The following is a 12077-nucleotide window of genomic DNA, read 5'->3' as shown; positions in this document are numbered from 1 at the left end:
TTAGTTTATCTATCTTCTCTTGTTGATTTATTTATTCTCCAATTTGGTTTATGAACTCCATGTTAGATTTGATTTTCTATTTAATGCAATTGGAGGTATTTCATATTTATTGCTTCTTCTATTATTTGTTAGCCATTGATGTTTGCAATTGGTTGTTTGGATTTAATATTCCTTGCTAGTTTTCTATATTTTTATGTTGTTCCTTCCAAGTGTTTGATAACATGCTTGGTTGGATTTTAGTGTAGATTTTCTCTCCTTTTGGCTTTGGTTGAGTAATTGGAGACTCTTGAGTTATCAAACTCCTTTGTTGATTGATAATTGAAAGTTGTTAATTGACTTGAATTCCACTAACTCTAGTATTTCCTTGGGAGTTGACTAGGACTTGAGGAATCAAATTGATTAGTCCACTTGACTTTCCTTCATAGTTAGAGGTTAACTAAGTGGGAGCAATGAACAATTCTCATCACAATTGATAAAGATAACTAGGATAGGACGTCCAGTTTTCATACCTTGCCAAGAGCTTTTCTTAGCTATCAATTCACTTTCTTGCCATTTTATTTCCTTGTTCAACATTTAAAAACCCAAAAAGATACTTTTTCATAACCAATAATAACTACACCTCCCTGTAATTTCTTGAGAGATGACCCGAGGTTTACATACTTCGGTTATTATTTTTATTGGGTTTGCTTTAGTGACAAACAAGTTTTTTGTACGAAAGGATTCTTTGTTGGTTTAGAAACTATACTAGTAACGAGAATTTATTGTGAATTCTTTACTAGCAAAAATCCGCTCGTCAAAATGGCGCCGTTGCCGGGGAATTGCAAACGTGTGTCTTATTATTGGTTATTGTGAATATTGTGAATAATTTTTCTTTTTCGTTTCTTTGTTAGTTGTTTCTAGTTTTAGGAGTTTATTCTCATTATTTTCTTATTAGTTTTTGTTTTTACTTTCTTTTGTTACTATGAATTCTCACCCCTTTGGCTATGAGTTTGGTTACAATCATGTTGTAGGAAGAGGAGATTGCAATGGAAGCTTGCATCAAGGTTGGAACAATCAAAGATGGGAGGAGCCACAAGGATTTGATCAACCCTTTCGGCAACAACCTCCTCCAATGTGCCATGAGCAACAACCATTCTATGATGCACTCCAAGACAATAGTTATGGTGGACCTTTTCATGACAACCAACCTCCACCAAATTTACTATGAGCAAGAGCCCTTCCAAGGTGCGTACCAAGACGATGGATATGGTGGACCCCCTTGTAGTTACCAACAAGCCCCACCATATGCTTATGAACCACCTCCTCAACATAGCTATGAACCACCATACTCACAAGTCCCTTTCTACCATTCACTTCCATATGACCCTAACCCTTATCCACCACACCAACCACCATACGAACCATATGAACCATACCCAGAACCACCACCTCAATATACACCATCTCCATGCCCTTATCAAGAAGAACCACCTCCATATTATGAGCCTTTCTCCCAACAAATGAACCCTTTTATCCATCCCAAGCTCCCATAGATGATACACTTAGTGTTATTTGTCAAGGACAACAGGTGCTTCAAACCACACTCATCTCTACTTTTACCGGTCTCACTTCTACTCTCTAAGTTCTTATATCTCGTGTGGATCCATCCTTTACACCCAATACTCAACCTTCAAACTCTGGTGCACTTACTTTTCACCCATGTCCATCAATCCAAGAGCAATATGATCCTAATTACGCTATTGACATAGAACAAGAGAGAAAGGATCGTCTTAGGGAAGTAATGGATCGGCTTCACGCACACCTACTTCAAGAGAAGCAAGAGGAGGCCCAAAAAGTGGAGGCAGGAGAGACCCTTGAAGATGAAGGAGTAGTTGAAGAATTAGGGGGAATTGAAGAAAGTTGTCAAGAGGTGGAAGTTATCAAGGAGGAGTTAGATTTGGTACTAGAGCAAGTGGAGAAAGCCGAAATTATCGAAGAAGAGGAAGTGGTTGAAGATCTAGGAGATGCGGAACCTCCATGGGAATCTCAAGTCATAGAGCCTCCTTCCAAGACGTTTGAGTTTGATGTTGAGGAGGGTGTACAACCTCCAAGGCATATCATAGTTGAAAACTTGGAGGAGGTTGATCAAGAGATGGATTCAAGAATCAATGAATTTCTATCCAAAATTGAATCCACTCCCATTGAACTTGAAGACGAGGTTAATGTTGAAAAAGCTTGTCAAGAGATGGAGATCGAGGAGCACAAGGGAGTGGACCTTGCTTTATCAAAGTGTGGGGAGGTCCCCCTTCCTAAGTCACCATCATCCTTTACACCATTCAAGTGGGTAAATCTCTTATCTCTAGGATTTCTAATTCCAATTGAGTATGGGTTGCTTGAAACGGATGGTCAACTTAGAGCTCTTTGCGGATTGAAGAGTAGGGGAGAATTGTGTAGTGGTTGGAAGCGTCACTCTAGGTTCATGATGGTTGAACGCTCAAAGTTTGATAACAATGGTTGGTGTAGAACCAAAGTGAATGGGTCTAGGAGGATGTTTGGGTGCTTACATGAGAATTCCAAGGCTAAACCACCCGGATGGAATCATGATGATCAACTTGAAGACGGGCGTGGAAACAAGATTTGGGATCCAGGCATATAAGAGGATCAACTTTGGGAGCTCAAAGCTTGTGGAGAACTTCATCACGCCTTAGTGAATTTATTTGGAGATGTTAAAGCTTATTGGAAGTCCAAGCGTTGGTGGAAGTTCAAAGATGAGTTCAAGCATAAGCCACCATGACAAGGAGCTCACCAAATGTCCAACTTAAGGACTTTAACTAAAAGTGCTAGGTGGGAGACAACCCACTATGGTACCATCTTTCATTTTCATTCTTAGTTTTATTTTATTTTGTTTTTCACAGTACTCTTCATAATTTCTGCATTCTGTATTCTACATTCTGTATTCTGCATATATATTAAAAAAAAAGGGTGCTCGATGCGTATGTGTCATGTGTGAGTTTGCACCACCAAAGGATTGACCCGAGAGTTGGGCTAGAGTGGTGCAGGAAGCGTGCCTTGCGCACAAGCAAGCCCACGCGTACGCGTTCTCACGCGTATGCGTAACCCTGGAAATCGGCGTAAATGAGTGTATGACCCGAGAGTTGTGCTGGTTTGGGGCTGGAACTGTGCTAGTAGCACAAACACCATCACGCGTACGCGTCTCTAACGGGTACGCGTCATCTTCACAAAATGGCCGCTCACGCGTGCGCGTACCCGATGCGCACGTGTCGTATGCAATTTTGGCCCTCATGCGTAACAACCCGAGAGTTGTGCGTGCGCGAGGATGCCTTCGCGCGATTCGCACAATCCAAGGCACGCGTTCGCATGCCTGACGCTTATGCGTCACTTCAAACTTTCACGACCCACGCGTACGCGTCGCATGTGACGCACAATTAACCCCATACGCCACCTGATTTCAATTCTTCCCTCCCCCAATCCTAATTCTTTTCTCCTTTCTTCTATCATTTCTCCTTCTTTCCTCCTCCTTTCTTACTTTCTTCTTTTTCATTTCTTTAACTTCTCATACCTTGCCAAGAGCTTTATTAGCTATTAGTTTAATTCTTGCAATTTACTTTTCTTTTTCCTTATTCAAAACCCCCAAAAAGATACAATCTCATAACCAATTATAAGTACACTTCCCTGCAATTCCTTGAGAGACGACTCGAGGTTTGAATACTTCGGTTATTATTTTTATAGGGGTTTGTTACTTGTGACAACCAAATTTTTTGTACGAAAGGATTTTATTTTCCTTATTGCATTTGCATTGCTTCACTCATTGCATTTTAATTTTGCGCATATTTTTATTTTATTTTCTAAATTTGATACTTTTCCATTGGTTTCAATTGTTCATAGTCAACTGTTGCATCTTTTCTTGCATTATTTTGGTGCTTAGTGACTTGCTTTACACTGTTGGGTGATATTATTTATCTGTCAATGCCAATCTTTTATGATACCTGTGTTCCTTTTGCATTGACATGAATTTATACTGTCTTTCATTACCTACTAGCTCTTCCCCATTGTTGCAATTTTTGCACTATTGATATGCCATTTGCTTCTACTGTCTTCTCACTTGCATGTTGTAGCTACCATGTAATTGAGACCCTCATTATTTGGCAATAACCAAACCATATTTTATTTGTTTTCTATCTTTGTTTTTTATGGGTTACTTTTCTTCCTTTTCTCTTCTTTCAGGATGGCCACTATAGAGGGAACCGGAAGACATTTCAATGGGGCGACAGACAAGTCCATCTGCACAATTTTTGGAGAAAAGCATCAGTTGTAGCCACCCGTCCACTTGCACATCTTAGCATGCACCGAGGACGGTGCAATCTTTAAGTGTAGAGAGGTCGATATCGACTTCCGTGGGTTAGTTATTTTCTTCTCAACACTAATGTTTTATTTTCTTTGTTAATTCATTGTTGCATTTGCATATTTGATTACATGTTTGTTTGATTTTGTGCATTTAGCTACTACTTGGTTGAAGTAATATTTTCTTTTTCAAGAAACTTTTTATAGCATTTCACTAATTTAAATTAAAATTTTTGTTAAACTTGCTTGAAGAACTTTATTTTGGAACATGGTTTAGAGCTCGAACATACAAAACCAGTGAGATGTTGAGCCTATTTGATTGGTTGCATTTTACCAACCAATATTTTATTTTTGGTGTGTGTTTTTCTCTCTAAAATTGTGATATTTGTCTTACTTAATTCTATATTTCTATTATTTGATGTATGCATGCACTTATATGATTGATGCCTTATTTCACTAAGCTTACATACCCATATGGCCTTAACCTTTTCATTATCCTTTGTAAACCAATATTGAGCCTTTTAACCCCATTTATTCTTTACTCTAGCTCATCACTAACTCTAAGTGAAAAACAATAATGTCCTTAATTTGAATCCTTGGTTAGTTTAGACTAATGAGAGTATACATGATTTAAGTGTGAGAAAGTTGGGTTTGCCAATATTTAGTTTGAGAATTGGGTGTTGTATATTCCTGTGAAAATGTGCAAAATAATAGTTGAGCACATATTATTGCATTCAATAATTTAATCATATGCATTGAAAAAAACAAAAGAAAAAAAAGGAAAAATAACAAGAAAAATAAAAAGAGAAAAAGAAAAGAAAAAGAGCAAATGATAAAAAGGGGACAAACTGCCCCAAAGTAATGCATATGAGTTGTACTCAAAATTTGGGATGCATAAATATGTGGAAAACATAGTTAATGGGTAGTTAGACTTTATACTCTGATTATATGGATTGTCTTAAGTTAGGTGCAGAGTTTAGGTTAATTAAGGATTCAAATTTTAGTCCACTTGACCAAATACAATCCTACCCTGACCCTAACCCCATTACAAACTTTGAAAGATCTCTTGATATGTGTATTTGTGCATTAAATTTCTGTTGATTAGTAGAAGAAGAGCAAGCTTTAGAAAGCAAGGTTAGTAGAGAATTGAGAGAATCGAACCTTAAACACATGAGTGATTAGAGTCTATACACTTCCGGTGAGGGTTCGAGGCTCAATTCTTTGTTTCCGGCTTTCATGAGCTATTTTCTTCTACAAGTTTACTTGTACTTTATTTTGTGACTTGAATTAGTGAGATCCGGTTTATATTTATTCTTGGAGAATTTATTTATTCTTAAACCAAGTAGGTAAAAACATTTTGCATGTAATTGCATTCATATAGATAGGTTGCATTTCATACTTTCTACCATTCCTCTTCACTCTTATAGTTTCTCTTGAGCTCAGCATGAGGACATGCTAATGTTTAAGTGTGGGGAGATTTGATGCACCACTATTTCGTAGTACATCTTGTGCTTAATTGAGTGGATTTTATCCACTATTCTCACACTTATTCATAGAATTCACATATTTTACATTTTCCTTCCTAATTCTGTGCTATGATTGAAAACATGCTTCTTTGGCCTTAAATTTGCTATGTTTAATTCTCTCTTATTACCATTCGATGCCGTGATATGTGTGTTAAGTGTTTTCAGGGTCTATAGGGCAGGAATGGCTTAGAGGATGCAAAGGAAGCATGCAAAAATGGATGAAATACAATAAATTGAAGGAATTGCTGAGCTGTCAAGCCTGATCTCTTCGTACTAAATCGATCATAACTTGAGCTACAGAGGTCCAAATGAGGTTCTAGTTGCATTGAAAAGCTAACATTCGGGGCTTCGAAATGATATATAATTTGCCATAGTTGCCAGGCTGTTAGGCGCGTGACAGAGTCACGTGCTGGACGTATCAGAAAACACTGTGGGTGATTTCTGGGCTCCTTTTGACCCAGTTTTCGGCCCAAAAAAACACAGATTAGAGGCTGCAGAGTGGGGGAATCACAACATTCATTCACATAACTTTCACTCACATAATTTTAGGTTTTAGATGTAGTTTTTAGAGAGAGAGACTCTCTCCTCTCTTTAGGTTTTAGGATTCTTAGGTTTAGCTATTTTCAATTTCAAATTTCTACTTTGCTTTAATTTAGTTTTCTTCTATCCTTAGTTATTCTAGCACCTTAGTTTATCTATCTTCTCTTGTTGATTTATTTATTCTCCAATTTGGTTTATGAACTCCATGTTAGATTTGATTTTCTATTTAATGCAATTGGAGGTATTTCATATTTATTGCTTCTTCTATTATTTGTTAGCCATTGATATTTGCAATTAGTTGTTTGGATTTAATATTCCTTGCTAGTTTTCTATGTTTTTATGTTGTACCTTCCAAGTGTTTGATTAAATGCTTGGTTGAATTTTAGTATAGATTTTCTCTCCTTTTGGCTTTGGTTGAGTAATTAGAGACTCTTGAGTTATCAAACTCCTTTGTGGATTGATAATTGAAAGTTGCTAATTGACTTGAATTCCACTAACTCTAGTCTTTCCTTGGGAGTTGACTAGGACTTGAGGAATCAAATTGATTAGTCCACTTGACTTTCCTTCATAGTTAGAGGTTAACTAAGTGGGAGCAATGAACAATTCTCATCACAATTGATAAGGATAACTAGGAAAGGACGTCCAGTTTTCATACCTTGCCAAGAGCTTTTCTTAGCTATCAATTCACTTTCTTGCCATTTTATTTCCTTGTTCAACATTTAAAAACCTAAAAAGATACTTTTCCATAACCAATAATAACTACACCTCCCTGCAATTCCTTGAGAGAGGACCCGAGGTTTATATACTTCGGTTATTATTTTTATTGGGTTTGCTTTAGTGACAAACAAGTTTTTTGTACGAAAGGATTCTTTGTTGGTTTAGAAACTATACTAGAAACGAGAATTTATTGTGAATTCTTTACTAGCAAAAATCTGCTCATCATGGTGCTCAATTCTCAGATAATCAATAGAGGATGTCAGCTCCCCAATAGATGTGGTCAACTGGTCCGAGTAGTCACGGGGAGGAAAATAAAATTCCGAAGGCATCTCTGGCAACTCTTGCTGAGGAGGGGGAACTGGCTCCTGTGGTGGTGCATGTCCAAGCTCCCTAGCATGCTCCATACCCCTCCTAGTAATAGGTCTATCAACCTCAATAGCGGTATCTCCATCATTGCGAACTCGGGCTACCTCACACAGGCGGAAGATGAGGTGAGGGAATGCCAATCTAGCAAAGGTGGAGGCCTTATCGGCTATTCTGTACAGCTCCTGAGGAATCACACGATGTACCTCCACCTCATTACCGAGCATGATACAGTGCATCATCACGGCTCGGTCAATAGTAACCTAAGACTGGTTACTCATAGGAATGATGGAGCATTGAATGAACTCCAACCCTTCCCGAGCAACTAACCTTAGATCATGCTTGCCTAGCTGGTACGACTGACCTCTAGCATCCCTCCTCCACTATACTCTGGGAAGGCAAATATCAGCAAGGACCTGTTCTAGTCTCTGGTCAGTGTTGATCCTCTGAGTGTAAGAATGAGGGTCGTCTCTGGATGGCAGCAAATGAAGTATCTCCTTCATCCTTTTTGGACTGAACTCGAGGTATCTCCCTCGAACCATGGTGTGCCAGTTCTTTAGGTTCAGGTTCACGCCTGTGACACGCTTGTAGGTCACCCAGGTATTGGTGTAGAACTCCCTGACCATAAGCAGCCCACGTCAGTCACGGGATTGGTCAGAACTTCCCAACCCCTCCTCAAAATTTGTTCCTGGATCTCCGGGTACTCCTCCAGCTGAAGATCAAAGCAGACCTCGGGGATCACTTTCTTTTTTCTCACTATCTTATTAAAGTAATTTTTGTGGGTCTTAGAGAAGAACCGTGTAAAATTATAAGGACTGGAGGCGGGAGCCTTCTCTTTTCTCTTCCTTGAAGAGGATTCTCCAATTTTTGGTGCTATATAGATGATGAAAATGAAGAAAAAAGGAGCGCCCCAACACCAAACTTAATATTTTTCTCGTTCTCGAGCAAAGAAAATAGAAATAATGGTGAAAAGAAGTAAAAGAAGTGAGGAATAATGAAAATAAAATGAAAAAAAAATGTATGGAGGGAGGGGTGGTAGGCTACGGCTATGGGTAAATATGATAGGGGTGGGTAAATATGGGGAAGGTGAATGTGGAGAGATTGATGGGATTTGATTGAGTGGTGAAACGATTGATAGGTTTATGAGGAAGTGGGGGATGTATGTGGATGGAATAATGGGTAGGAGGTGAGAAGGGAGTGTGGTTTGATTGGTCAAAGTGGGGAAGTGGGGAGTTAACCATTGGTGAAATACCATTCTTCATGTTCAAAACTAGCATTGCTAGCGCTAAACGCCAGCCTCGGCATTTAGCGCCAGAGATGACACTTTTTTTTTGGGACGAGTCACTTGGCGCTAAACGCCCAACTGGCGTTTAGTGCCCAATAAGGCATGGGTGGCTTTGTAAATTAAGACCCTTGTGGGCATTTAACGCCAGCTTCTCCTGCCCATCCAGGGCATTAAACGCCCTTTTTGGCATTTAACGTCAGTTTCTACTGCCAATCTCAACGCTAAATGCTCAGTTGGCATTTAGCGCCAATGCATTCGAGTTCAATGTTCCCTAGGGTGTTCTGTTTCTCCTTCTGAGCTCTCTGTTCCTGTTCTAAATAGTATGCATGACCACAAACAAAATTAAACCAAAGAAAACTATAAATAAAAATGAAAAAGGATAAATGAGAATCAAACTAAAAGAAAAACTAAAGGATACTCCTGGTTGGGTTGCTTCCCAACAAGCGCTTCTTTACTGTGACTAGCTTGACGGTTAGCTCCACTAGAGAGGAGGGTGATCATAGAGGCTTAACTCTTCACCCCTCACTGTGAACTTCTTTCCTATGCTATCATGGATTAGCTCAATATGCTCAAGAGACAGGATCATGTTCACTGTATGAGGTAGAATTAGACTCTTAGTGATTACCACCTTCATCCCGGGTGAGAATTTCTCAGTGGGAATCTTTTTGTTCCTCCAACCTCTAGGCACATTCTTCTTGGGAACTCCCTCTTTAGTGGATGATGCACACCCAACACCAAACTTAGGTTTGATATCAGGGGGAATTGTGGTGATTTCCACCAAAGGAGGCTTGAGCAGTGAACTTTGCTTTGCAACGGTCAGTGGTCCTTGAGGACTTGGGTTGGTGATCTTGATGTGTGAGCATCTTTTCTATCTTTTGCTAGTGAATTTGTATTCGAATTTGTTAAGTTTAATCAAGATTTAAATACTTTTTAGCCACTATGAATGCTACTTTAAGTTGTGTGCAATTTGGTTTATTTTAGGTAGCATTCGGATGGATTTGACAGGGTTTGTGTAAAAGAAAAGGGAGAAAATGGATGATGTTGTCAACCTTGAACCTCCTTGCACTCCACTGGGTATAACTTGAGCTACAAAGATCCAATTGACACGGTTCTAGTGGTATTAGAAATCTAACTTCCTGACCTTTCCAACAATATATAATAGTATATACTTTTCTCCTAGACTGTACGGCCTTGGTGGCGCCTAACTTGAGATTCTCCAAGTTAGGTGCTAGATAAAGACTTGCACGCCAATTCCATATGGGCGCGCCTAACTTGGGATTATCCAAGTTAGGCACCAGATGAAGACTTGCATGCCAATTCCATACGAGCATAGTGGCGCCTAACTTGGGCTGTTGGCTCAGCNTTTTATTTTACAATAGAAAAAGATATTATTTAGTTTTAGAAAATATATTTTACATTAATTAGGATTTGATATAAAAGGGAAAAGATTCAGTCCTTTGGGATCTCTTCTCTTTTACGCACCTCATTCCGCATTTTACAGTTTTTAGAACCCTAGTTTTCTCTCTGAGTTATGAGCAACTAAACCTCCACTGTTAATATTAGGAGCTCTATTTATTGTATGGATTAATACTATTACTCTTCTATTTTAATTAATGTTTTGATTTCAATTTCAAGAATTTGTTTTCGTTCTTCATCTTAAGGATTTGGGTAGATTGGAAGAATAACCCTTATTCTATTTGAGTTCTTGTAAACCTTGGAAAAGAAATTTACCTGAACAACAGCTTGAAAATAATTTCTCCTAAGTTTCTAATTATCTGGACTTAATGGTCGTGACATATAATCCTTTTATATTTGGATAATTAGGGTTTTGTGGCTAATAAACTAGAATTGGACTTAAACCTCTAATTGAAATTAAATAACCAAGGAATTGGTAGTTAACTAGGTTAGAGGAGACTAAATTACTAAGGAATTAGAATTTAGTCATATATAGTTTGCCATGAATTGAATCTTGCATGATTAAAATAGTTGGTAAGAAAAGTTAATCCAGAAGATAAACATCTCTGAAACCTTAACTGTTTTCTCACATATTCTTCACAATTCGTTTACTGTTTACTTTCTTAATTCTCTGAATTACTGTTTTATGTAATTGAACACTCAAAACTATTTTCTGTTTGTCTGACTAAGTAAATCACTCAACCATTGTTGCTTGATCCATCAATCCTTGTGGGATCGACCCTCAATCACCTGAGGTATTACTTGGTACGAGCCGGTGCACTTGTCGGTTAGTTTGTGGACTTTAAATTTCGCACCAAGTTTTTGGCGCCGTTGCCGGGAATTGACAACTACCAGTTGTTGGATTGCTTAGATTAGGCATTCTTATTTTAGTTTTTATTTGTTCTTGTTCTCTAATTTTCTTTCGAAAATTTAGTATTATTTTATTTAAATTTTTCTCGTAATTTCTAAATTTTAGTTTGGTGTCTCCTTAGTTATTTTTTTTATTTATTTTTGAAATTTTATGTTTCATTTTGCTCATTAGTTGTTTGAATTTTTTGTTTAATTTATTCAGTTATTTTTTTTACACAGGTTACTTCACTGAGAATTCTCTACACTCTGACATAGAGATTCACACTTTTTGTTGTGTCCTAGTTGTTTATGAGTAGGAACAGGGACAAGGATCTTCTTCTTGACTTTGATCCAGAGATTGAAAGAACCTTGAAAAGACGCCTACAGTAGGCAAGAGACTATAAAATTATTGAAAATCTCAAGGAGAATTTTGAAGAAGAAATTGAAGAGCTCACCATGGATGCCTCTAACAACATTCCTCCTAATGGCAATGCACAACTTAGGAGAACACTTGGATCCTACACTGCTTCTAATTTCAATTTCTATGGAAATAGTATTGTTGTACCTACTATAGGAGCCAACAACTTTGAGTTAAAGCCTCAACTCATCACTCTGGTGCAGCAAAACTGTCAATTTCATGGATTCCCGCAGAAAGATCCTAACTTGTTTATCGTCAGTTTCCTACAAATTTGTGATACAGTGAAGACCAATGGAATCCAGCCTGAAGTTTACCGGTTGTTGCTCTTCCCAATTGCTGTGAGGGATAGAGCCAAGCAGTGGCTTGACACACAACCCAAGGAAAACTTGGACACATGGAAAAATTGGTTGATAAGTTTCTAACCAAGTTTTTTCCTTCTCCGAAGCTGATTAAGTCGAGGACAGATGTCCAAACCTTCAGAAAATAAGAGGGTGAATCTTTCCATGAGGCTTGCAAGAGATATAAAGTTATGCTAAAAAAGTTTCCTCTCGGCACCTTTTTGGATTGGATTCAGTTACAGATG

Source organism: Arachis ipaensis, chromosome B09 (genome assembly GCF_000816755.2).
Source record: "Arachis ipaensis cultivar K30076 chromosome B09, Araip1.1, whole genome shotgun sequence".
Lineage (NCBI taxonomy): Eukaryota > Viridiplantae > Streptophyta > Magnoliopsida > Fabales > Fabaceae > Arachis > Arachis ipaensis.
The sequence above is the reverse complement of the archived record's forward strand: the minus strand, read 5'-3'. Positions refer to the sequence as shown.